The 27,726-nt window shown below is 39.8% G+C and overlaps 1 long non-coding RNA gene across 3 annotated transcripts in view; it reads left to right on the top strand.

The window, feature by feature from the left end:
- The window catches only part of LOC141988239 (uncharacterized), a 289,482-nt gene that overhangs the window by 37,954 nt on the left and 223,802 nt on the right, over positions 1 to 27,726 (top strand). For 2 of the 3 annotated variants that reach the window (XR_012639707.1, XR_012639708.1), the window contains exon 2: positions 5,189 to 5,239. The exons of the other annotated variant lie outside the window; for it this stretch is intronic. This is a non-coding gene — a long non-coding RNA (uncharacterized LOC141988239). The remainder of the gene's footprint in view (positions 1 to 5,188; positions 5,240 to 27,726) is intronic. 3 annotated transcript variants of the gene reach the window in all.

The following is a 27,726-nucleotide window of genomic DNA, read 5'->3' as shown; positions in this document are numbered from 1 at the left end:
CCTCTGAATGTCCCCTTAATTAAATTCCCATATTTCAACCAGGTTACCATGAACAATATCACTCTCCTGAGGATAACACAGAGAGATAAAGAACGGATGTTGCTTGAATGCCAGGAAACACCAGGACCATACGCTGCCAGGCTTTGTCATGCAATGATACCAGATTACTTGCTACTAGCATGGCGTGGTAAAGTGTCCTACCATGGAGGACAGAATAAGGCTGCTCTCCCCAGAAACCTTCTGCAAAGGCTTTTTAGAGTACCTCCAGGAGAGCTTCACTGAGATGTCCCTGGAGGATTTCTGCTCCATCCCCCCACACATTAACAGACTTTTCCAGTAGCTGTACTGGCCACGAATATATCCCAAGTCATCAGGGCAAATTAATCATTAAAAAACGCTTGCTTTTAAAACATGTATTATATTTAAAAAGGTACACTCACCAGAGGACCCTTGTCTGGCTTGGTTGGGTTGGGAGGGTATTTCAGTCAGGGTGATAAAAAGATCCTGGCTGTTGGGGAGAATGGTGTGCTGTGTGCTCTCCTCAAGCTTGTTATCCTCCTCCTCATCTTCCCCATCCACAAAATCCTCAGGCAAGGTGGAGAGTACCCCAGCATTGGAGTCCACGGACAGGGGTGGGGTAGTGGTGGCGGCCACCCTTAGAATTGCATGCAGCTCAGTGTAGAAGAGGCATGTCTGGGACTCTGTCCCGGAGCATCCGTTTGATTCTTTGGTTTTCTGGTACGCTTGTCTGAGCTCCTTAAGTTTCACGTGGCACTGTGTTACGTCCCTGCTGTAGCCTCTGTCCATCATGGCCTTGGAGATTTTTTGAAATGTTTTGGCATTTCTGCTTTGAGCAGGGGGTTGGACTAGATGACCTCCTGAGGTCCCTTCCAACCCTGATATTCTATGATTCTGTGATTCTATGTCTGTGATATGACAGAGCCAAAAACCAACAAGCATGTTAACTGTATATTAAAAGTCAGACTGGAGCACATAGCATACAAATAGTGTTGATGTACACCCTCGGTATTGTGACATAATTGATCAAAATAATGCGTAGGGTTCTCTCATTACAGATTTATTTGGTATTCATTAGAGTATCACTGATCATAATGACTTTATTTGGTATTCAGAGATGTCATATGTTTCTCCACAGGTGTTCATGGACACTTAAAATAAATTGCTTCTTTCCTCTCAAACTCTTTGATGACATGTTAATGCAAAATGCATTTGTGCTAACACAGTTGCTCCCAACCCACCTGGCACCATGGGGGCAGATCTTCTATAGCATGTGAATTATTAAAATAAGCTTTTCACTCCTTGAAAAAAGTAAAAAAAATGGTATTATTTAAAAATGCACAGTAAGGCATACAATATGTAAACAATATGATTTTTCCATTCAAATTGAAGAGGCATAGCAGCCTACTACAGACACAGTAGAAAATGCTTGCTTCCCAAAAATGTCTTCAACATAGATATATAAATATTTCTTAAATGAAAGGTTACAGTAAAGACAGTTGAGAGGAAGGAGAGTCTTTTGATTGGGGCTTAGGACTGGTAGTCAGAAAATCTGGATATTTATCTCTGACTCTGCCACAGACTAGTTATGTTACCTTGGGAAAATAACTTAATCTCTCTCACCTGGATCGTACTCTCCATTTGAACCATGAGAAGGTACTCCACATGAGCATATGTGCATATTGAGGCATCCAAGTTCTTTTATCCCCTCTTTTGGAGTTACATAGAGCTTGGAGGGTTGAGCAAGGGATCATTAGCTCTCAACAGTACAGTCCACGGCTTAGGCCAGAGACTTCTGGTGAAATTTCATTGGGAATTTGTGCTCCGTTAGGCAGTGTGAACTCCTATTTAATTCCCTCCCCAGCTCCAAGGTGATTCTGACAATAATAGTATGGCTATCGCTGGAACTAACCTGCCAAGGTGGGAATGGTGATGAAAAGTAGGTGTTCATGCTGGATTCATGTATCCATTTTGACATTTCCTGGTTTTAGTTAGACGAGGAGGCAAAAAGACCAAGATATTAGTATTTTTACCCTGATGCATTCAGAAAAGTTACTTACAATTATATTAAGTTTAAAAAGTAAAGTACTATGCTTCAGACACTTGTCCAAAGATTGAGGATCATCTATCCCTAATAAGTAACCCATCACACTCCCTGATGTCTCTAGGTTAAGGTTAAAAAAGGCACAGCTTCCTTATGATGGGGCAGGAATATGATGCGCACAATTCTAAAGCTTCTCCCTTCTCTAAATTGCTTCTCAAATTAATATTTGATTAAAGAAATACTAAATTATTAAATATTTATTTAGAATGAATTGCTCAATGAGATCAGAAGAGAACAAAGTTTCCCAAACTATCTAAACACAAGCCTAACATAAATACCAAGATCCAAACGCTGAACTATAGGAACATTTGGATCTATAACTATGCTAATTTGCTATCTGGTCCTATTTCAACAATTTTTCAGACTTCAAAAATGGTTCAGGTGTTTGGCTGGAGAATCAGGACAGCTCTTTTTATAGTCAAACCAGTTCACCCATTCCTAATAGATATAAGAAATATAGCTTGTACAGTTGGAGTCAGTAGTTGTATTGCCAGAGGAAAGTAAATGATGTCAGATATTGCCTCTTGGCAAGCACGAGCTTAATAAGTTCATGTTCACATCTTCTCAAACTGCCACTGGATTATGAGGTAGAATCAAGTTCTTAAGACTTAGCAATATCATTGTTAGAGATGTTTAAATTAAATGTTCACAGGAAAGTTTTGTGCCATCCAAAATCTAACCAGCGCTCCATATGCCACCTGTCTTCCTGAACAAACAACAAACAAACAATTTTCAAAAATGGATACCTAAAGATAGGCACTTAAATCCATATTTAGATACTTAAAGAAGTGGCTTAGCACCCAGTAGACACATGGAAGTCAATTTTATTCAGAGTAATTAATTCTGAATCATGCTCCTTAAGAATTTAGTATTTCTTTAATCAAGACCATCAGCAGCAGTTCAGCAGCTGCTCAAGGTATTAGTCTGGCACCTGCCTTGGCTTATTCCAGGTAACCTGGTCCTGACCCTCTGCTCTGCTGTCTCGACTCTGATTACAGACTATCTACTCCTGCTGTAACCACTAGGTCTGACTTCTGCTTTAACTACTGGACATGACTGCCCATGTCACGATCACTGATAGTGCCTAAATATAAATTATGGCCGAGATTTTAAAAAATGGCTAGTGATTTGTAGGTTCCTACATTTTCAACTTGATACCTTAAAGGGGTCTGATTGTCACAAAGTACTGAAATCCCACTCTTTGAGATCAGGGGTGAAATCCTTGCCCCATTTAAGTCAGTGGGAGTTTTGGTTTTGACTGCAGTGATCCAGGATTTCACTCTAGGCGTCTAAAGGATCTCAAATGGTGCACTCTAAAACTGAGGGACTAAAATCAATCACTTTTGAAAATCATGGCCCTGATATTTGTTTAACATTGGACAATTGAATCTCTCATCATATTTATCTGTTTTAATAAGAGAAATTGGTTAGTCAGTTTCTCATTCTGTACCATCTGTTTCCTTTTGCTGAATGGAGTGATGTTAACCCCAGATATTCCCCCAAGCATTTGCCTTGATTTCCAAAAGACTTTAAGTAGCTTAACTATGAAAATAGAGTTCAGTTCATGTCACAATGACTATTTTTAGAGACAGCATCTCACAGAGTGCAGACACATGGTTGCCATGATATAACACTGTAACAATATATTGCTTCTGTGAAGTTTTTAGTGGAGTTATTACATAATGAAGTTTTTACATAGTAGACCATGTCAGTTCTGCTGATAACCCACTGTAGTTCTCTCACATCTTCAAGAGAGATCTAGGCAACCGTAAGATTGATAGTCTGGGCTGCTTAGCTGTCCACTGCTAACTCTGCCTGGGAAGTCAGGGGAATATGCATAATTGGAGAGATAAAAGATCTCAGATGATCACAAATCATAGAAACAATATTGTGATTATTCCCTTTCCACTTGGTAAAATAATGGATTTTAAAGGCTAAGAGTTAAACAATAAGAACCAATAATATCAGCTGGCTTTTCATTGTTAACCAACACTCTGTAGTGTGGTTGCTAGACTAGTCCCTTTCCTTCAGCCTCTGCAATGATCAAACTACTTCTGGCATTTGGATAGTTCACCAATTTCAAAGGTGGGAGACGACTACAGAGCTCACAAAGTCTAGTGCAAGGAACTGACAACAAAAGCTCCCTAACAGACCATTAATAGCTATGATGGGGTGGAGGAGGATATGATTGGGATCAGGCTACTTAAGTTCATGTTTCTGTTAGGCTGCAGAGAGAAATAAAGCTAAATCCAAACAAAATTACTTGTAGGAAATAAAAATGAGCCGAAATCACCTCCTTAACTTAATTTCAAAGGGATACTGACGTTGAGTGACATTGTTCAAAATATTAACGGTGCAAGAAAATGTATCATCATGCTGTTGCTCATGAAAGAAAACACTGCAAATGACATGCATAAAGAAATAAGAAAATAAATAGCTCAAATTCAAAGGTATCATGATCTATTTGAGGATTGTTTGGCTATGCTCTGTTTACAGTATAAAGAAATGAGGACACATACCAGTAGAACAGAATAAAATTAGATTGTGCTGAGCCATAGCAGGATATCAACATGTCATCCATATACTGATATATGTACACAATGGCTCTCCTCTGCCAACTATATACATAGCCATAGTACCACAATTTGCTACAAAGTCTCCTTATGTGTTTGACTCATAGATAACAATGCCATAACAAAATTCTACATATAAGCTACACCCAGACTTGCTTCTTCTACTTGTGGATAGCAATGTTGCACTAACGATGAACCTGAAAAAATAATGAAATTCAGGTGTCTACCTGCTTCAACCTACATGCTTAATTAATTAGCAATTTTGTGTTCTTGCTTATTAAATGCATTTTAAAATACAAAAGTTTCATATAAAGTTGAAATATTAATGTTTAAAAACTTATTTTGCTTAAAATAAGGACATTTGTCTAATATAATAAAGCTGAGCAAATAATTTGTAGGAATTTTATTTTAATTTTGCTTCCCCCCCAATTTTCTATAAGCAGCTTACAATTTTTTCCCCTTTATTTTTTTCTTGGCTGAAATTATTTGCCAGAGTATTCCAGTGAATAATTCTTGGTCTGAAGATTGTGTTCAAGCAGGTCACGTGAGTACAACTTTTGAATATTATGTCGATTCGTGTTTGGTGGACACACCATTCACATGCTATGTTTCTGTTTCCTGCTTGGTTGATCAGAACTCTTAGAATCAGGTTTCTGGTACCATTACTTAGATTTAACTATTGAAAATTTGCTTTCTGCTAACATTTCCAATAGTTTAGTGAATATTCTTCAGATGAAATCTTGCGTCCATTGAAATCCAATGGTAAAACTCCTATTGTCTTCAATAGGACTAGGACTATGACTTCACCCGCTGTTTCCGTGAACATTTTTCTTGTATACTTTGTGCACTAGCCAATTTGTTATAAAATGAGCACAGTTTAAACTGTTCTATTTAGAAATTCAAACTGGAAAAAATGTCTGAGGAATTTGCTGAACTCTGACTACGAACATATATTTTTAAATATTGTTCACTGCTAACCACTTTCCTTTTTCTTTATAGTCATTTTACGGACTATTTCACCATTAGCTTCTGATGCATTAGCATAGTGCAGCAATATTAGCTGCAAAGGCTCTGGGGGATTATTATTTTTTTAATTTTTCCATTTTTTCTTTTCACTTCACAGAAACATTTCTATTTAACATAAGTTTTGTAAAAAACAGACTTTAAAAAAAAATTAAGTTTGTAAATTTTTGAAAATTTCAGACATCAGATAAAACTAAAAAGGAAATCTCCACTATTTGTTGTTCTATTATGTTTGCCCTTACAAGCCAGTAATTGTCAAACTCTGTAATTGATCTGGTCAAATACTAATACATTACATGTTCTCCCATGTCTCTTGTATCCCTTGAAACTTTGGTGGGAGTGTCCCTAGCCTCTGTTCGCCAGAAGCTGGGAATGGGCGACTGGGGATGGATCACTTGATGATTACCTGTTCTGTTCATTCCCTTTGGGACACCTGGCACTGGCCACTGTCAGAAGACAGGATCTTGGGCGAGATGGACCCTTGGTCTGACCCAGTATGGCCGTTCTTATGGACTGGGAATGAGACCTCAATTTGTATAATATAAAAACAAATTATAGATTGTTGTAGGTCTACCTTCAATATACTAGTGAGTTATACTGCCTAAAGCTTGTGGCCATGAGGAAAAAAATTCCCTTGTCACTTCATTACCTACTCTCCTCAATGTGGTGCTCACATGAGCTGGATATCCCATGAGCAATTCTTCAAATCTTGTAGGGTCCCCCATCATCTAAATGTTTAACTTTCCATTACATTTAAACTTTCCAGTGAGTTTTTCCTTTTGATAACCAGAACATTGAAATATCAGATCTGGGTTTATACTAAGAGGATTCCTCAGTCATCCTACCTACAGAAGCTGATAGGTCATCGGACAATTATTTGGCCACAGGCCCAGTTGGAGGAAGAGGTTATGGTTCAATGAACTCTACTCATTATAATTCAGAATAGACTGCTGTACATGGCTCTGTACAGGAGCAAATAGAGTTACTCTGGTCACTGAAAACTGATAGCTGGTTCACTTACTCCCTGTTCCCTTCATATGAAAGAGTTATGTTGATAATCCATATTGGGTGGGAAATGCAGCGGACCTGAGGCTTGATACTGCAAGGTGGTGTGAAGTCCTGAAAGGTGTTAAGTGGTCAATGTGAATTGAAGGTGCTCTGCACCTTGCAGAACTGAGCTCCCAAAGACTGCTGCAGGTGTAATCACCAAGTGAAAACTGAGCTGGGTGTGGAAAACTGGGAGCATGACCTGCATTTCAGAGCTCAGAGCATTTCAGAGCAAGTTCATCTTGCCTAGTAGAAGTCTTTCTTCTGAGAAAAGTAGTAGCTAAGCTCCTTAATTAGCATGATTATTATTAGTTAGCATTTATTATAAAGATGGCACTTAAGTCCCTGTCATCAGATGCAACCCTACTCTGACCCAAGGACCTCTTAATGCTGACTGGCAGAAAGCACAGATGTGCATAAGGGATCCCCTGGATCCAGTATTTACATACTAGTTCACCAAAGAGCATCACGTATAGTCTCTACCGAAAGTCTGTGTCACATTGTTCATCATAGCCTTGATGAAATGTATGTGTGGATAATATGTAAGGAAAAGTGTGTATACATAGTTTGGAAATTATATTCTTAAAACCTTGATGTTAAATGCAGGTGAGATGCCTTAAAACAAGTTCCACCAGACAGGAGGTAGGAGACTCTATCTCCCTGGTTGACCATTGTCTATTGTGTGTCTTGCAATGGAAGTCTATTTGCATACTGAGTCAAATGCTAATTAAGAGCTTGTGGGGACTTCAGGAGAAGAAACTAACAGGATGAGGTGAACAGTGGGAGGGGGCGAAGGAGAGTAACACCTGTTTACAGGTGAAGAACACAGGACTGTCTAAAGGTGCAGAAAGATGCACTGGTATCCTTCATCAGGGGAGACAACTTCTTAGTGGGTTTGATCTTATGACCATCCTGGTCAAAAAACTCTCCAAGAAGGACTTTGTAAGCATTACCTTATTAGACAACAGTGCAGCTTGTTAGTTAAGTTGAGGCTCTAGAACAGGTTATGAATTTATTTTATATGTAAACTTTTATTTCCAATATTTCTGCTCGCTATCATTTGAATCTCTGTTTTTTGTTAAATAAATTTAGAGTAGCTTTCTCCATAAACAAATGTAAGTGCTGTGTGTTTGGCAGAGCTGCACCCTACAGTGCAACTGGGAAGCTCCTTTGGGCAGAAGAGGATCTGGAAATTCTCTGTGTCCAGTGAAACAGGGGATGGGCATCTCAGCGGGATACTGTGAAGACACAGGGGTTGGAGTGTGCAGTTGCTTACATGCAGAGGGACAGAGGAGCCCGAGGGGCCTGCGAGGGGTGAGCTTCCGGCTGATGGAGTCAGGGGAACTACTCCTAGTAGGTACAAACAAGGCTGCCCACCAAGGGCAGGTGATAGCAAGATGCCTCACTTCCTTCTTGGGTATCCACAGGAAGCATCTCACCCACTTTCCTGCCCCCTCTTTTTTCTTCAGCATATTTTTGAGTAAGGGAGTGAATAGTGAGTCTCAAGTCCACTGAGCACTGTTCAGTGAGTGATTAAAATAGTGTGGGGACCCTTAACCTTATGTGTGTCCATGAGTAGTCTCCACTTGCACTCACAGTAGAGTGCAGCAAATGTGTGTAAAATGTGCAAATATTTGCAGGTGCTAGATGTTAATCTAGGTACCAACAGATATCTAAACCATTTCTTAAACACACTCTGCATTAGCAATAATAATATATAACCTGGCTCTGAAGCTATTAGGTTCCAGGATAAGTGCAGTGTTTGACATAGCAAAGCATGTGGTGACATAACTAAGTACTTCACATTTTTAAGAGGAAATAAAAGCATAGCTGACTACCATTTGGCATTATTTACAATAGCAATAATAGCTTCCAGTTAATACTGTCATACAAAAATAACAGTATGGTGCATATTGGTGTGAGCAGCAACCAAACGTACCAACAAAGACTATGTTGCATGTAAGCACTGGCAACATAAAGATGATAGGCTCTATTTACCACACCCATAATTCACCCAGTCACTTCTCTCCTCTGCTTCTACATTTATATAGATATATCACTCATACAAATCTCTATTTTTCTTTGCTTTTAAGGCTGTATGAGAATACTTTGCTGTAACGAAGTACAAGCGTAAGGTTAACCATGTGGTCAACTCCTTGGATACTGGAACTTTTACTTAGAGACATTCTACAATGCACGGTTTATTTCTGAACAATTCAAAGTGCTGCTTTAATAGTGAAATCAATTACTAGCTTTGTAGTGCTGAGACAAGCCCTCCTCCTCCTACTCTTTGCTAGCACACCAGCAGCCCCTATAAAAGATGATCAAATTCATATCTTTCCCAAACCTGCCTCTTTAACCTCGTAACAAACTATACCATTATACACACAAGGGGGAAGGAAAGCAGTGAGTTCAAAGCTGCTACAAGGTCAGGGATCAAATAAGCAGAAGAAGCTTGTTAGCAGCATTCTCTAAGGGAGGTGAATAACTACGAAATTATTTGTGCACCAGTGGATTAGTCTCACGCTTTGTATACTTTCCCTTTGTCAAAGGCTCTAAAGGCTAACTCAGTAATGTTGATGCTGTGGGGGAATAAAGAAGATCCTGCAGTGCCCCAAAAGTTAAAAACACCTGTGGCAAATATTAATTCATTCCCTTGGCACAGCTTTCCCTCTGAAAATGACTTGATGGTCGTGATCCAACCCAAAACAAAGGAAGATGGAAAATTGTAGGAACAAATACCAGTATTATAAACTAAATGGTAAATAAGGATCAGGTTTTAGTCACTCTTATTCGTGGCAAGTGGCACCTTACTCTGCTTGGTAGTTCCACGGAAATCAAGCTCCTCCTGGTCTACTCACAGAGCCACTCCCTGTGAGTAAAAGGGAGCAATAGGTACAAGAATCTGGCCTTGAGATATTACTCTGTTTAGGGTATTATTGTATGTTAATGCTAGTATTCTACCTAAAGTAAATTATTTTTAATAGACTGGATTAAAATTAAACCGTATGGCTCTAGATTGTGGTGTTTTTGCCTTTGTTCAGCATTGGGGGCTGGTAGAAAAATATGTTTTCCCCCTGGGAAGCTCCAAAAGGGATTGTATCTCAGAAAGCACAATCCCTCCTGGAGCTCCCTAGCAAGCAAGGGGAGTGTGCTTGCTGTACTACCCCTTTGGATAATGCAGCTGTTCCCACTACATACCTAGCAAGCAACGTGGACCATTTTTTCCCCTTGACTATCCTCCTCCATCTCCCTGCCTGACCTCCTTGAGGGGTAGTTTGCCCCCTCCCCCCCCCGCCCCCGGGGTTGATCAGAGAGAGCATTTCATGTGTTTCCCCAATTGCAGAGACTGCTAATGTTCCTAGCTATTGTTCAAGGCTGCAAGGAGAGGGCAGGCTCTTTGTGTCTTCAACCCATTTCCCTCATGTGCACCCACCTGGCACAATCTGCCCCTGGGTGGGTGATAAGGCTCACACTGGAACAGTGAATGTAATCTCTGTGCTTGCCAAGCTTTAGTCTCATCGCCTTCAGGAAATGACATTCAACACAATGCTGTAAGCGTTTCTTAACAGTGAATGGAGTTTAGGGGGCACAGAATTCTACTGACTTTGATTCTATCTTCTGTAGGGCCATTTTCTAGTATATTACTGCACTGTTTTCTGATGCAAGTTGTCCTTTTGTCATTTATATCGCTATCACAAATATGGCTGTGGGATTAGTGGCACTGTAGTGTGTCAAATCACTGCAGGGTGGGTAATGCACATACACACACGCGCGCGCACTATGGGAAATGTTCTTGTTTGATGGATGAGCGAGCAGAAAGACAGGCATACTGTCCCTGTCCATTCAGCCTTTTACTAATTGGCTCATTACTATACTAATACAAAATGATCACCATAACCATTTTTAAAAAAAATTGTTCTTGTCTTGCTTTCTTTTTCATTTGCAAAATTTCCAGCTTTCCTCAAATCATATGGAGTAATTTGTATTAAAACCCTGTGTATCTTAGGGTATGATTTACTAAAAATGTGTTTATGCTGTCCTTCCTTATGAACAATTATTATAAACTTACGCTAATCAACTGATATTTCAGTAATTCTGAGGTATTTTCCAGCTATGTTTCAGTACTCCTCAGTGATACATTTTATAAGGGTTTATAACCATCTAAAAGCTCAAAAATAGGGTATTAGAAAGAGGGGAACGATTTTTGCTGCAAATCATGCAAATTCCTTCTCGCTTTCATTTGGAAATCCAAAGCTGACTATGCACAACTTCTCCCAATGCAATTATTCACCTCATAGAGTTCCATCCCCCAAAACAGAGATTGAGCTGGCAAGAACAGACCCTTTCCTAACATCAATGAACGCTCTATCTTTTTTAAAAACAAAAAGCGAAAAACAAAACAACCCTCCCCCAAAACCTTGGATGTTGCTTTTGCTCAGAACTCATTTGCAGCAACTTCTTAACAAATATTCAATTCTTTTCAGTGGATAAAAAAGAAATTAGAGGCATGTGTGTGGCAGGGGGAAGAGAGAGAGCAAGCACATGTGTGCGCGCCTGAATTGAATACATGTGATTCAAATCCACAGATCCAGGTAGACAGGTTTCTAGCTCTCGCTGTGACAGGCAGGCTGACCAATGGAAAGAGGAACTTCACCACTGGGACAAACATACAAGGAGCCTTCCTTAGTGAGTTTCCCCAAACTGATTTTGTCCTAGAAGAGGAAAAAGAAAATGTTTCCTCTCTTCTAAAATAGTCATATGCTAGGATGAGGTAACAGCAGGTTATGCCTAGCATATGTATAAAATTCTCCATACAAATCCAGCTGACAGCATGCCTGGGGGGGGGGAGGGAGGATTAAGGTGGAGGTGGTTCAAGGGTTTCTGAAAAGTCTCACTTTTAGCCCAAGTATTGCCACGTTGACAGACAAAAGGAGGCAAAAATCAGTTTCCAGCCTGCCAACCTCAAAAACATTATTCTGACACCAGTGGTATAGTCCTAAGAATGTATAAATGAGATTCTCAAACTTTTTGCAGGAGGCCTACTGCTCAGATAAGGGGTTCTTGGATGTTTGTCTTGGGTCCTCCATGGCTGTCCTTTCATTCTCTTCTTATGTGAGTACTAGCCCACACAACTGAGATGGGTGCAGTCTGAATAGTTTTTGCTTTTTTAAGCAGTATCACTAATGAGCTTGATCCCTACATCACTATCATGTGAGAAACAGGAGGGCAGCATTTCTGCCTTTTCAAACAAGCTGTAGAGGTTCTGGCTTACTCCGCTATTTTCTCTTGACACAGTTCCAAGGAGCCAAACACATTATAAATGAAACCCACAATTAAGAAAACTTCAGATTACACATACATGGCCTGATTCTCTAAGGAGCTGAGTGCCTCCTAGTGTGGTACTTAGTGCCCTCATGGCATCTGACTCCAATATGAGCATCCAGATGGGGAGCACAGACACTGCTGTGAGATAATCCTACCAGAGATGTTGTCTTCCATTAGGGGTGAGTGGGGTGAGGACAATGCCATAGTCACTCTTTACCTCCCAGTGAACCCTCCTGGGCCTGTGTGAGCTCCTACTGAGCAAGCCAAAATTCCTCCAGAGACTCATACTGCTATGCAGCCCCTCCCCAATCCCCCCCCAAATGGCCAATGATATAAAAGAATAATCTGCTTCTGAGATTTTGAGAGCAAGGAACAGCACATTTTTGTCACCTCAGCATTTGGGGGAGATATATAGATATATAAACATAAGAAAGAACTGTTGTGTGTGCAGTTTAGCAAAAATAAAGAATGTTGTTTGCTGAAAAAGGAGATCCATTGACTGTATGATGTATCCGATCTGCCTATAAATTGTTTGGAAAAAGGACAATTTCTTGCAAGCCAATTTGTTCAAATGTCATTATCAATCTTACAAAATGGACATAAGCTATTTGTATCTAAACACACACAAATCACTCACTTATACCTATAGAACCAAAATAGTATACACCATGGCGGGGGGGCCGGGCATGAGGAGGTTTCACAGGTCCTGCAAAGCATGGCTGGCGTTAGACTCTCTAGGGCCCAGGCCAGAAAGCCAAAAACTCTGCCACGTGGGACTGTAGCCCAGGGCCCTGAGCCCCACCACCTGGGGCTGAAGCCAAAGCCTGAGCAATTTAGCTTCATGGGGGCCGGGGAAATTGTCCTGCTTGCTATCCCCTGCTATAATGCCGGCCCTGGCTTTTATATGCAGGAAAAAGAGTAGTTGTGGCACAGCTGGGCTATGGAGTTTTTATAGCATGGGGTGGGGGGCTCAGAAAGAGAGATTCAGAACCCCTGGTGTACACAGTGTACATCAGACTGGACTAGAGACAATTTTTATACACTCAGTTTCCACTTCCTTTAATCAAAAGAAATCTGGGTGGGATTTAGACTGAGGTATCCAAAGAATACCTTAGTGTTGACTCTCTAAATTCTTCCTTTTCCCTTGAAATATGACCTTGCAAGCAATTTAGCTTTGTCCCCTATTAAGTTTTTGAAGTTTAGTTACAGTTTGCCAAACAGAAGCCTTTCATCTAAAAACATTAAAATGCAGCAAATGTTTAAGTCAAATGTTCTGTGTTTTGGGATTTTCTTTCTCTGTTACCTTTACTGAACTGAAGTGCTTTTATCTCACTGCTTTGGTTAGTTTTATTCTTATTTATTCAATTACTTTTTTTTCATCTTCATAAAGAAACAGATCAGATATTCACAAACTGAGATTATTTTTAAAACTCTTCTTGAAGATTTCTTAGACATTAGGATAATGAGATCCATGGAAAACTATGTAATGATAGAGATTTTTTTTTAAAAAACTTTGTAGGTTAGAAATGTTCTGGTGGAAATGATCCTCTGGAAGTTCATGAACTATCAGAAGAAAAATATTAGAACGTAGCATGATCGGCATGACAGTAGTGATCCAGTGGTTATAAGGATAAAGGTTTAAGTTGTAAAGAGGGAAATCACTATCATCAAAGAGACATGGAGAGATTAAGGAGCAGAGGGAAAACGTGTATATTAAAAAGATGCTCCTAAATAGGCCGAGGGGGGAGGGGGAGAGAGAGAGAGACCTGGAACCAGGTTGAAGCACAAAATTATTTAGCGTTGACATGAGTAGGAGAATAGTAATGTGGGCTGCTGCTGTAGGTGGACTGGACATAGCTGCCTATGTGTGTATGTGTATTTTTATATATATGTATGTCTGCCTGTGTGCACAATGTTCTTGCTTTTAACATTAATTGTGCTCCTGGCATGGGCAATCTAAGCAGGGGAGGATATGTAGGGGATTAAAGAGGTATATGGTAAACCATATGCCTGCTGCCCTTTTCAAGGACCCAGCACAGAACTTGCAGCCTAGGAGAAGTTGGAGACTAAGGTCGCTTCAAGCCACCTTTACACCCTCCAAATCCAGGACTGTCTAAATTATGGTAGTCTACCAACTCGGCTCTAGAGATAGCAGCAGTGTGATGAATCTCTGCAGTGCCCTGTACTGCAGCCCCACCCTGACATGGCCTTCCTGACCCAGTCCTGTCCACAGAATGCCTCTGCACACCTCCTTTGCCACTAGTTGTGAGGAGGCCCTTGTACTGAATCTTTACAGCTATAATCTTCAGTGCCATCCAGAACTGGGGATTTTAGAGTCCTGTTTCTCCTTGCATGCAGGGTTGAGGATCTCACCCAAAGAATCTATGGAGTGTAAACTCTCCAGGGGTGAATTTCTGTCCCCACTGAAATCAACAGAAAAACTTTGTTGGATTCCTGGCTTTCTTGAAATCAACCCCAGCTGCTTGGAGAGCCAGGATCAAGGGTCAAACATTGTTTTATATTTGATCACCTTTTTTCCCATACATTCCTAAGAATCAGCCTGAATTTGACACCTGGGAGTTGGCCCAGAGAGAAGAGGAGCGGGAAATAGGTAGTCTACATTTTAATTTAAATAAAAGAAGGGAAAGGGGACAAAAAGAACAAGTAGGGAAAAGAAGGAGGTCTCACAGCTGGGTTGATGGGAGGTTGGTAGCAAAGCATGAGTGATGATAAAGCAGAAACATTGAAAGAAAATTCAGAAATGACATAGATGATGATTCTTGATGATGATAATTACACGTAATCCCCTCTTGTTCATCTCCTCTCTAAACTAAAGAAGTCATAAACTTTTCAATCTCTCTTCATACAGAGTGTCTTCCATGCCTCTAATTATTTTAATCATCCATCTCAAGATCCCTTCCAGCTCTGCTTTAGTGTGATTGTATTTAAAAAGTTAATTTCACCGTGAGAGACGTTGCACTTTCCAATGTATTCCCCACTTTAACTATAATATTTCTCACACCTGTAAAATCTTTCAAATGCAAGAAACTTTATAAATGCCACTATAGAGATTTGTTGAGACAGCTCATGAGGTGAGAGCATGCTATAAATTTGTATCAAGGAATTATTGTAGTTACTCTTTTTTAATCTTTATAGATCTTTACTTATTTTACTGATGCTGCATATTGAACAATTGTTTTTACTGAACTGTCCAGAATCAGGTACTTTATTTATTTGATTATTAATTTATTTAGCCTGATTTTTCACTCATGCCCACTGAAAGTTACAGCATTGAACTCAAAGGTTTTACACTAGATATAAGTAAAAGAATCAGGAGTGATTTAGGTATATTTGGTTCATCTAAGCCTTGGGGGGATGGACTACGTGATGTTTCAACATGCCTACCAGCCCTAAATTTCTATAAGCCTCTGAAAAGCAAGCTAATTTTCCCTAGTTTACAAATAATCATTTGAAATCTCAAATGACAATTAATGATGAAAAGCTAAACTATTGACAGCCTTCTCTCTGCTATTCAGGTGTAATAGATATTATTCTTGGGGGAATTCTGTGCCACTGTGCATGCACAGAATTTATGTCCCCCGCAGATTTCTTGGCTTCCCCACAGAAAAATATCTTTCTGACGGTGAAGCAAAGTGAAAGCCATAAGAGTGGTCATGTGACCCTCCCCAGCAGTATGTTTTGGGTGCCCAGGAAATCACTGTGGGGCAGGAGGCGGGACTAGGGAAGACCCAGCTGGTGGCTCCTACCCTGGGCCAGGCTGAGCTGCTAGTCCTGGCTGGGCTGGGGAGGATGGGACTTCCTCTTCCCCTGCATGGCATCCGGGGCCGGGTCAGACCCACCCCCAGATTTCTCCCCCAGCTGCAGGAAGCTCTGCAAACTCCTCCCACCCCTGCTTCCTGTACCCATTGCTCCTCTCCTGCAGGGGGAGGGATCCCTATACAGGGAGCTGCTCCCCCATCCACTGAACCCCCATCCATCCAGACCCCCTCATATCCAGACTCTCCTGCCAAGCCTCACCCTCCCGCACTCAGTATCCCTCTGAGTGCCACTCCCCCTGCACCTGGACACCTGACGAGCCAACCATATCCCCACCCCACCAAGCCCTAAGTGGCTGCACCTGGATCCCTGCTCCCTCCCCCGGCATCTGGACCCCCTACTGAGCCCCCACACACCCAGACCCCCCTGCCAAGCTCTATCCCACACACACCCAGACCCCCCATACTGAGCCCCAACCACTTTTACTTGGACCCTCCTGCAGATTCCCATTACTGTTGCACCCAGAACCACCCAACAAGCCCCTGTGCATCCAGATCCTGCACCCAGATTGCCCCACACAGAACCTCTCAACCCACACCTGGATCCCCCCACACTAAGCCCCTCCATACTTGGATCCTGCCTTGCTGGACGTGCCTGCCCACACCTGGTGCACCTGGCATGGAGGGGAAGGGCCTGGGCCCTAGGGTGTTTCTGGGGCAGGCCCAATCCTTTCGCTATGTCAAGTTTAGGTGCAAAACTTCACTGCTATTTCCATGTCCTGGAGGAGGGGGGGACCTGCACAGTGATCTCCCACCTCTGTGCAGCCAGTGGTCTGTGCTCCCCAGTGTCATGCTGGAGTCTCCACATTTATTTGACAAATAAAATCTGCAGGATTTTAAAATATTGTGTGCAGAATTTTAATTTTTTTGGCACAGAATTTTTAATATTTTGGCGCAGGAATGCCCTCGGGAGTAAGATATGTATAACTTATCAATAACAACCTCTAATACATCTCCACTTTTGAAGAAAAATAATCTTTTTGAGGAGAGGGTGGATAAAATTAATTTGCTTTATAACAATGTTGGTTATTCCTAGTATGAACATTTTAAAAGGATTAATGTGGAACAGAATAATTTTAAGGAACTCCCTGTAGGGGTCTGTTTGTTGTTTTGAATTGCTTTAATAGTAAACTTGCATTATTTATGTTGATTGATATTTAGAATACACTCTTCAGAGATGATTTTCAGCTGAATTACATTCAGCAGCTGAGAGTAATTTTAACAAAATTATTATAACTAGGTCTGATCATTATTGATGCCATATTATAAGAGGTGTTAAAATATTGTGTAATCAAATATTGACTGAAAGCAGTACTCACTTGTATGAAATTCATCATAAAAATATGGTCCAAGGTTTCTTTTTCTGTACTGTTCTGAAACAAACAAATTGACTCACTATAAAATAAATTAATGAAATGATCATTTTTTTTACCCTGAATCATCAGTGCTTCACAAATGCACCATATGTGCAATTTCTACTAATGTTAATAAGCATCATATGGCTTAAAAAGTAGTGATGCATGAAACATAAAAAAGGTTCATTTGGATAAGCATCCAAAGATCTGGATGATTAGCCAAACTCTCTTGCTGTAGAAATTGTAGAGGATATTCAAAGAATCGTTCTTAACATACTTCCTTATTTGGTTTCTGTTGGGTAAACAATGCCATAATAATAAGGTGTTTCGGTATTTCTGCTTTCATTATTGTACAAAATTCTATTCCATTCTGTGCTGTATTTATTCTTATGCTCCTTTCATCATGATAATATACTACTTCCAGTAGTGCATACACATGTGGGGTGCATTAATTCACTTATAATATAATGTATGTTAGAGCAGGAGAGACAAAAAGGTCTCTGCCTGTATTTGCAATCTGGCTTCCTGTTTTCAATGTTTTTTAATTTTCCAAAACCCACATTTTCCAGGTTTCATCTCTGCCTCATGGTGAATTTCTTGTAATCCTTTTTTGTGAACCTCTGTACTAGAAATATCTGGGAAAACAGCAGTGTACACCCCCCATCCCCAAATCATTCATAAATCATGAAATTGGCTTTAAATCATGAGAATTTTTTTTCTTTTTAAGATTTTGGCTTTTTATTTACCTTCTGGTTTGGGGGCATTTGGCATCCACATTTTTAAGTTTTACTCTTAGTCATGAGGGCTAGAAGTTTACTTTATTTTAGAAGAAAGATAATGTTCTCCTATAATAACATGACTTCAAGAGCTGGAGCTTTAAAAAACACCAAATGTTTTGAGCTTTATGATCAAACCATTAGAGCTGGATGGCAAGTTGATACTTGGCAAGGAAATACCATTTACAGGGGAGTATTGGTTTTGAATATTCTGGTGAAACTGGTTTTGGTTTACGTTTTATGGGTCTTAGTAAATTGTGTGCTGTGGCTATGCCTTAAATTTTGTACATTTTTTTCCTTGCAATATTTGTGAAGTGTTCTACAAGAAAGTCGTACTGCACATACATGCATGGCTGGCTACCTCATCTGTACAGAAAAAGTTAAGAAAGGTGCAGAGGAGCTGAAACAAGAATATTGCAGGAAGGTGGGAAGGACACTGATGTGTTGAAGGAGTTGAAAGGAATGCAAGGAAGAGCCCTGCTCCAGTGCATATTAAATATTCTGTAGCTGGGAAACAGACAAGGAGGCTTTGCCATCTGCAGAGCTAACAGGGCTTGCAGGACAATGGTTTTCTTTTGTGGAATTCCTAAGGTGTATGGGACACAGTGCTCCAGTGAGGTCCAGCTAAATAGTTCCAGACTATGAAATTTACATATGCTATTTCCCAGTGTTTGGAGAGCCATAAGGGCTTCCTAATTCTGGAAAGTGAAGCTCCAGATCTTTCAAAAATTACCTAGGAGATCTTTTCATTAATAATTACAATATGCAGGCCACTTAGCTTTGTAATACGCTGCCCCATCCTCTGAATTGTATCTACAATCAGTAGCATAGCTTTCTTCAGAGGAAATCTATAAAATAGTCTGAAGAAATAAGTTGTGTGTGTGTGGCATGGGGGCAGAATTAAGGTTGTATGTCCAACCTTAATTTATGCACTCAAAATTCAGGAAATACAAAACAATGCAACCATAACATTTTCTTAACATAGTTTTTCTTTAAATGGGAAATAAATATATATCGGTAATACTAAGAATGTGTAATAAGTAATACTAACAATGGGGTGACTGACTGAATAAGTGACTGTTGATGGTCCTTCTGAGCTAAAATCCTGAAATTTGGTACATTAGTTAAATGTGGGCCAGTGAATACATTTAAAAAAGTCCCCAAATGTCAACTTTGACTTTTGACTACTGTGTCAGAAGTCACCAAATTGTTGTCAGTCTTTTTAATTGGATTTCAACCTGTTCCATGCCCTTTTGATCTGGAAATCTTGAAACACTGCTCTTTTGTACTACCATCTTATTACGCTAATTTATTATGAACTGCGGATTATAAGGGGGAGGAGAGGAGAACAAATCTGACACTTTTATCATAAGTTAATCAGTCTAACAGTTTACAAAAAACTATATTGAGTTCTACTGTTTAGCATGAAGCCTCCAAATCGGAGAAATTAAGGCAATCTGAGGGATAGATTCTAGATATCATTTTTAACCAAGGAAAGTATTGGAGCAGAGAATGTACATTCCAGGTCCAAAGGTGATACCCACATCCACTTTTATGTATTATAATATATAAAACTGTATTATTAACTTCAAAAGATCAGCTGAAGTTTAAAGCAAGGACACAGGATGGATCATATTTTATCCAAAGCATTTCCTTATCCCTCCTAAAATTCTACACACCTCCTTGAAAATTGAAGAGTAAAATGCAGTACAGGGTTTTGTAAATATCTTTTGAATTTTTTTCATTGAAAAAGGGAGGAGAAAAAGAAAGTGTTCGCTTTCTTTCAAAGTTCTCCACCATCCCTGAAATTTTGGCTAGTTCTACTTTGTATCCAAGTTATCAGGTGTATTGCTGACATCAGGAGTCCAGGGGGAAGGAGTGGAATATACCTGTTCAATCCTTTGTAAGTTATAGAACACCCCATTAGACATTCGGCTCCACATGTGTCCATCGTTGATCTCCCTTAGTTCTGCTCCAGTGATGATCTGACTCTATCTAGCCCTAATGACATAAGACTGTGCCCACTGAAGTCTTCTTCAAAATGCCCTTAGACATCATTGGTGCAGGATCAAGGCTATGTAGCATAAGGCAATGGGACAACTGCCAATGAAATACCTATAGTGCAAACTTATCAGGGCATGGGCCGTATTCTGTATGCAAAGTGCATTGTACATCTATAGTACTGTGTACCGAAAATATATGGACATGCCTTGATGCTCTTATAGATATTAGAGTCATTCTGGAGATTCATTTCTATCAACATTAGTGCTTTGAGGCCCAATCTTAGTGCAGTTTCAGCTAGGTCCACTACTGCAGGCACAGTTTGTGTGTGCATTCACACCTGTGCATGCAGTTAAAAGATTGACAGAATTTTCACAAATAAAGTCTATCTTGGAAATTGTTTATGATACCCGTGGTGTTGGTTTAGGTCTTACAGAAAATCCTGTCCTAAAAATACAGAGTGAGGAGAATGAGATGTCCAGGATAGCTCTTGATTTGTGATGTCGTTGTTGTTGTTGTTATTATTATTTGTATTGTGGTTTTGTCTAGAACCCCCTCCTAGGGATGAAGTGAGCTGTAGCTCACGAAAGCTCATGCTCAAATAAATTGGTTAGTCTCTAAGGTGCCACAAGTACTCCTTTTCTTTTTGCGAATACAGACTAACACGGCTGTTACTCTGAAGCATAGTGCTAGTCACTATACACGCTTATAATGAAAAAAAGTCTGTTTCCCAAGACCTCACAATCTAAATATTGAAGAGGTCTCAGGATATTTTTATTATCAGTGCTGACTATAATTGTATTTACTATTTATATATAAAACCACAAATATATATGGCGCATTACTCGCAGGATGAAGACAAAATCCCTGCCCCAAGGATCTTACAGTCGGAGTATATCAGTTTGCAGTTACCCTATTACCTTATTCTATGTGAGCTAAACCAGCTCCCAGTGGAGTCAATGGTAGACCTTCCTTTGACTTCACTGGAAGCTGAATTAGACCTTATGTTGATTGGGAAAGATGTGACGGGATCTGAAATAGAAAGGGATTTGGAGCATAATGCTTATGGAGGACAATACATTACCTCAAAAGGGTGGAATACAATTATTTTTGTTTGATTTATACTATTGGACTTTGCTTGGCATTTACCATCTCAGTGGCACTCAGTCATGAAACATAATGCTTACTAATGAAGACAGTCGATCACTAAATGTACAACATCCCTTGTGCCTTGGTGCATTGTATTTTAAAATAAAAGTGTAATAATCATGGCAGCCAGTGAAGTGATATTAAGAGCTACAGCCCTGTCAGTGCTGACAAGAGGGGCATGCAGAGTAAAAAACACCTTTTAAATTCCACCCTTCTTTAAATATAAAACTATATCTCACAACTAACATTTTATTTTTTAAATGTACATATTTTCCATTAATGACCGAAAATATTTTTATTGTAATAAGGATTATTTTGGGAGAATTTAAGTTTTAAATATTGAGATATTTTCACCCCAGTGAATAATTGTAATAGACTACTCTGTGTCATATGTAAGGTGTTTTCTTGGATGGTCAAAGATATATGCAGGAATGCAGACTGACATGCTCATAGTAACTGATTAAATATTTACCAGTAAGACCAACCTCATGAGGATGAGAGTGAAGAAAGGAGAGGTTTCTTATTAAACGTGAAGGGGTTTTAGCCTTTCTAAATAGGCACAATTTTACCTTATTTATCACTAAAAGTGCTGTTTTCCCAAAATAGCTGTAAAAAGCAGCATCTGCAGTAGTCAGCTCCACATCCTTGTGTATCTTAGACTCACCACCTTAGAGTTTCCCAAGGCAATTATTTGTATATATGTCAAAACTGATACTCTTAAGCAGTTTGACACTTCATCTGTTGAAATGACTATCATATGTGTGTCTCTGAGCAAGATAAAAGCCTTTCATCTTACTAATGCAACAGTATCATGTCATCTGGGTAAATCAGATGTGTCCCATTATGAAGAGTGCTAAGTTTTCCATCACATACCTTGTGATTCTCAGAAAGATGCTACATATAAAGGGATATGAGTGAATTACAGCAAACATGGCTACATAAGCCACTTTCAGGACTTTTTCTTTATTTTAAAAACCTATTCTCAGAGCTTTTCACTGTTTTTGTGTTTTGTTTTGTTTTTAAATGCAATTTGGGACACAGTCAAAGCATGATTTCTTCCTTTCTGTTAAAGAAGCTTAATTCTATTCAGAACAAAAAGTATGGAAAAGGAACAGTTATTTTAATTGCATTATAATAATAGGATCTGACTGATAAAAGCAAAGAAACAGAAAAAAGATGCCATTCTACCCTTACCATGCCGTTGTGCCTAGGTCAGTGCGTGATGCCGCATACCATCAGACTCAGACAAAAAGTTCTTCTTAATGACTTAAGGAGGCATGTCCTCTAATTATTCATTAAATTTTACAATAAGGGACACTTGACACTTAAATATTTTATTATATGTTTGTGTATAATAAAACTCAGAACCAAATTGTTATCCTAAGCCACTGGCTGTGTTGGAGCAGGAGATTCTGTAGGAAATCTGGATGACTTAGCTACAGTTCTTCAGAGCAGGAGGGAGGGTGCCATTTATACTTAAATTCACCCAGACACCACCCTGTGTGCTAGCTAACCTCTAGCCATAGCCTCACTCTCCCCCCGCTTTCCTGTGGGGCGCCTACTGGGCAGAGGTCTTTGTTGGAGTCAGTGGGTGGATTCTCTGGTCTGGTAAGACTACTTTACATTGGTGTGTAATTAGCAGGGAGCAGTTAGGGAACACATGTATTGTGATTGTAGTCAGCCCGCAATACGGCCCTTAAAAATAAAAGTGATTGAAACAGTGTTGCATGACCGTTTTTGGCTAATAGTGAATTAAAGCAACCAACTTATATATTCTGCTAGATGACAGAGGAATTAATAATGGAAATGCCAATAATCTTAAACTTGCTGCAATGTGCTACTATGATATAGATAACAAGTTGTTGCTGACTTTAGTGGGCACAGAAAGGGCCTTTTTCAGTGGAAGCCAAGTGTGGGTTCGTACCTTCCTACCTGTATACTTTCAAAGTATAGCTATGGTTCAGTTATATAACCCCAGGTATGGCCTCCCCTGGAAGGCTTGGAAAAACTTGAGGGAAATTAGTACATAACTTTGATATGAGCCCATTTCAAATTCCAGACAGAATCAGATGGGAATGATCCTAAAGCTCTCCAGCCCCTTCAGTGACAGTAGGGAATAGCCTCCCGATTTACATTTTTCTGCTCTGTCAAGCACTCAGGTACAGTGATGAATGTTGTTACAAACTTTAGAATAGTTCCTGAGGAATTAGATTTCTACTTCCTTTAAACTCTCCATCTTGAATGACCACAAGCCTTTTTGTGGTGCTGCCAGGGTGAGCAAGCAACTTCTTCTGATTTCAGCATCCCTCCATTAATTGGTTAATATCAGAGCATTTAGCCATAATATGAAATTACTTGATAATGATCTACTTTTTCTTTTTCAATGTCAGAAGAAGAGCTGTTTTTGCTGTGAGACATCCCACTAATTCCCTGAGGGGACAAGAATCTCTGAAAGAGAAATAAAGCTACTTTGGGGAAATGGAATGGCCCACGGAAAGAATGAGGTGCACTAAGTGGACCAGAATTAAAAATCCAGATATGATCAGTTTCAAGTTTCCCCAATGTCTGGGCTCGTCTTTATTAATATTATCGCTTCATATCTGTACACAGAAGATGTTTGGTAGATGTAACAAGACCTAGAACAGTAGTGTTAGAGTGAAGTGCAAGACATGGGAGAAAAGAAGCTTGAATAGGATCAGGGCCGGCTCCAGCTCTTTTGCTGCTCCAAGAGGCAAAGAAAAAAAGAGAAAAAAAGAAGAAGCAGGGCCTGCTGCTGAAGAGGGGGAGAGGGAGTGAAGGACCCACCGCCGAATTGCCGCCGAAGATGCGGACATGCCACCCCAACCACAGACAGAGTGCCGCCCCTTTCTATTGGCTGCCCCAGGCACCTGCTTCCTTCGCTGGTGCCTGGAGCCAGCCCTGAATAGGATGTAGAAAATGGGAGGGGATATAGGAAGAGTTGAAGGAAGCATTGGTGTTTTGAAAGTGAGAAGAAACTTCTTTTGTACTCTGTACTAACTTCCCCGCTTCTTCAAAAACACAAGTAGATGAGAGATGATCCAAGAGGTAGAAAAGGAGGACTAATTTGGCAGAAGGCTTGGCTACTGTGGGGAGACGTGATAGAGAAAGACATGACACCAACCAACATGAGAAAGTACCAGTGCATGGGATGCAGTTCTGTTGATGTGGGGAAGAGAGAGGACAAAGCCTGAGATATTTGGGGGGCAGGAGAAGGAGAGAGAATAATTAAAGATGTATTCATTTATACTTAAATAAGATCTAAAAAGAGGCTGAGGTCCTAGGCACCCTAACACACACAAGCAATATAATTAAATTTCAGCAGTATTAAAATGGTCAGTTGAAAAGAAACTCAGCCATCTGGCCATCTACCAAAACTATTTTCCACTCCCCTACATCTAGGAAAGAAGCAAAGATGAGCTGGGATGATGGCAAAGAAAGTTTGTCAACTGTGGTAGAGAAGAAGGGAAGAAAGGAGGGTTTGGGAGAAGAAGCAAGCTTAGTTTTAGCTTGAAAACTAAAACATGACACCTTTCTCTGGCAGTAGCTGTGAGGCATCTGAGGAGAAATATGGGAGAGGTATTTTAAAAGAGTAGTTAGCTCTGGCGTGTTACCAGTGTTTCTGTCCACACAATCTTAAATAGAAAATAAATTGAAGGCCATAAAATCAAATTAAGTCACGCCTCTTACTTATCACCTGATTGTTTTCCAGGAATGCAAACAGTCACTTAAAGGCACCCTGTCACGTAAGTACGATATTCAGGAGAGTACAACGCATGAGTGTCATCCACTGGTGGTGGTTTAAAATAAGCTAGATGCAATACAGGTGAATACATAAGTGAGAGGCATCCATTTTGCATAAGGTGTTCACACAGTAAAGAAAATCCAGGGAACATTTTTTAGTGTTGTTATACAGCAATGCAAGAGGAGTGATGCTCTGTGGGCAGCTTTTATGTTCCTACAGGTATGTGGTATTGATGTCTTTTCTTAGTTTTGTTGCCTTTTCAAACAGTCCTTTTCGAGGATATGGCATGGTTTTTGCCATTCTCCTTCTCATGCCTTCTCATGCCATTTTGCCATTCTCCTTTTTCTTTTGCTTGGCCATAATAAAGATTCAGACTGTGAAATATGAAAGTGATTCTTTCTGGTATTTGGCTCCTTAGCAGATTCCTTGGGCTCATGTTTTGTCAGCTTCACATTTGCCTCTGGCTCTGACAAGGGGGAGGCTGCTTCTGTCTTACTGCTAGATTCCATTTCCTTTGACTACATTGAGGTTTTCAAGAATTTATATAGTGTTGTTGGTTTTTTTTAACCTTTCTGGTTAGGTTGCACATCTAGAGTCAAACCCTTTGTGATGTGATAAATAGTTCTCCCTTGCTTATATGTTCTTCTGAAATCTTCATTCATACCTTCACACCCACATTCCACCTCTACATACACATTTCAACAGTGCACTTTCTTTGAGCATAGAAGAAACTGTGTGGATTTTGGTCCTTAGCCTATATAATCTTTACTTTTAAAAGTTGGAATTTTTTAAAAAATGACACTAGAGATTGGCTCAACCCACAAAATTTGAATTAGATTTGGATTTGTAACATCCTTAACTTCATGGATCCAGGGCTTTGGTTTGAAATCATCTCCAAAGGTTATTAAACTTCTGAATCCAAATCTGCCAGATCACTTTCATTGAACCTGCTGACATCCATTTTGCTCTTTAATGTAGTTTGTTTAATTCTTAAGTATCATCAAGGAACTTTCAAGGCTGAATCTGAAAGGGGGCCTGTAAGGGAATTTATATCCAATAATCCTGCTCATCTAATGTACTTCTGCTTTTTAGGTTTAGAAGGCATGCACAGCTTTCACAAAGTATCTCTTAGGGTCATATTAGATTGATATGTTCATAGCAAGTGCTCACACACACATGCACGGAGTTCATTTCTCACAGTGTACTCAAGTAGCCCCTCCGTGCCTCTCATGAGTACAAAAACTGGTTGTAAGAGGAAAACAGACTGCATTAAGTAAGAAAATAGTCCACTGTAGTCTTTTTTCCTCCTCAATTTTAAGTCCACAATGAAATACTCCACTTAAATTAACTAAATGTGTCAGCCTATCCATACAACATCCAGCCCTTTTGAGACTGACTTTAGTGCCCAGACTTTTGAATTGCTTATGAGACCTCTGTCAATTAATCCCAAAGGAATTTTGCCCAGGTGTTCAAAATAATATAATTTTCATTTTAATCTGATGCACTAATACTTTAAAATTAGCAGCATTAATTCACGTGACATTACAATTAATATCTATTAGTTTAGCTAATTTATCAAGGTTTCACATTAGCTTATAATGACTATTTTATTTAGAAGTTAGTAATTCATGCATAATAGATGAACAGTGATCCCCTCTAACTGTAATTTCTCTACCATTTATTTTGTAATAAGGTAATTAGTTGATATAATTAATGAAAAATGTGGATATACTGTATATTAGATTTATTACATGAGAAATGAAAAGGAGCTAGCTTTGGGATTTTACAAGGCACTTATATCATTTTAAATACACATGTATTGGTACCCAAAAGTGTAATCATAATATTTTAAAAAATAAAACATGATGAACTATCTGGCTAATTCAAGTATCAATAATTTCCATTTAACTGCACATTAGGGGTACATTATCAAAGTAGTGTGCCTCGGAGGTTAGCCTCAAGGTTCCCACTGATTTTAATCGGAATTTCATAACACAATCCCTGTGCACCACTTTGAAAAATTTCCCCTCAATCTAATGGCTCGCCATTAATACTATGGAGAACAAATTGTGGGACATGGAACCTCATTCATCATTTTGACACATTTCTCTATGGAATGGGTAAAGATTGGGGAAAAAATAATTTAATTCTATGATTTCTTGCTCTTCTAAAATAATTTGAACTATCCCTGCTTTATGCTCTGTTTTTTCTGAAGTATCTCTCATTACACTGGGCAACCTCACATTTCAGATCCAATTTGTGGATTTCCTGATGAAGTTTCCACTAGGTGGACAAATCCTAGCCCTATCTGCCTTCAAAATGTGCAACAGGTTGGACTCTGCAGTAGAGCTAGTTGGAATTTTTCTGATTGATTGTTTTTCTGTTGGGAAATGCTGAGTCATTGAAATAGACACGTTCCATGAGAACACGGGATTTCTATGAAATTCCAGTGAACGCAAAGTGGGTTTCTTATGAAATCCTGCCTACCCCGTTTCCTGCCAGCTGACCTGCCCAGCTGTTTAGCAGCCCATTTGGTAGGCTAGCAGGGAGCCAGGGCTTCCAGTTTCTCTGGCTCTGGGGCAGCTCACCAGGTGAACTGTCCTGGAGCCAGACCTCTCACGGATTCCAGATTCACAGCTTTTTGCAGCCCAGAAGCCCTAGCTTCCAGGCTCCCTTACCTAGCCCGCCCCCTGCCTGGCAGCCTGTTGGGCCTCTGGGAAGCTTTGGGTGTCTTGGAAACATTTCAAAAAGAT

This window comes from Natator depressus, chromosome 5 (genome assembly GCF_965152275.1).
Source record: "Natator depressus isolate rNatDep1 chromosome 5, rNatDep2.hap1, whole genome shotgun sequence".
Classification (NCBI taxonomy): Eukaryota; Metazoa; Chordata; order Testudines; family Cheloniidae; genus Natator; species Natator depressus.
The sequence above is the reverse complement of the archived record's forward strand: the minus strand, read 5'-3'. Positions and strand labels throughout refer to the sequence as shown.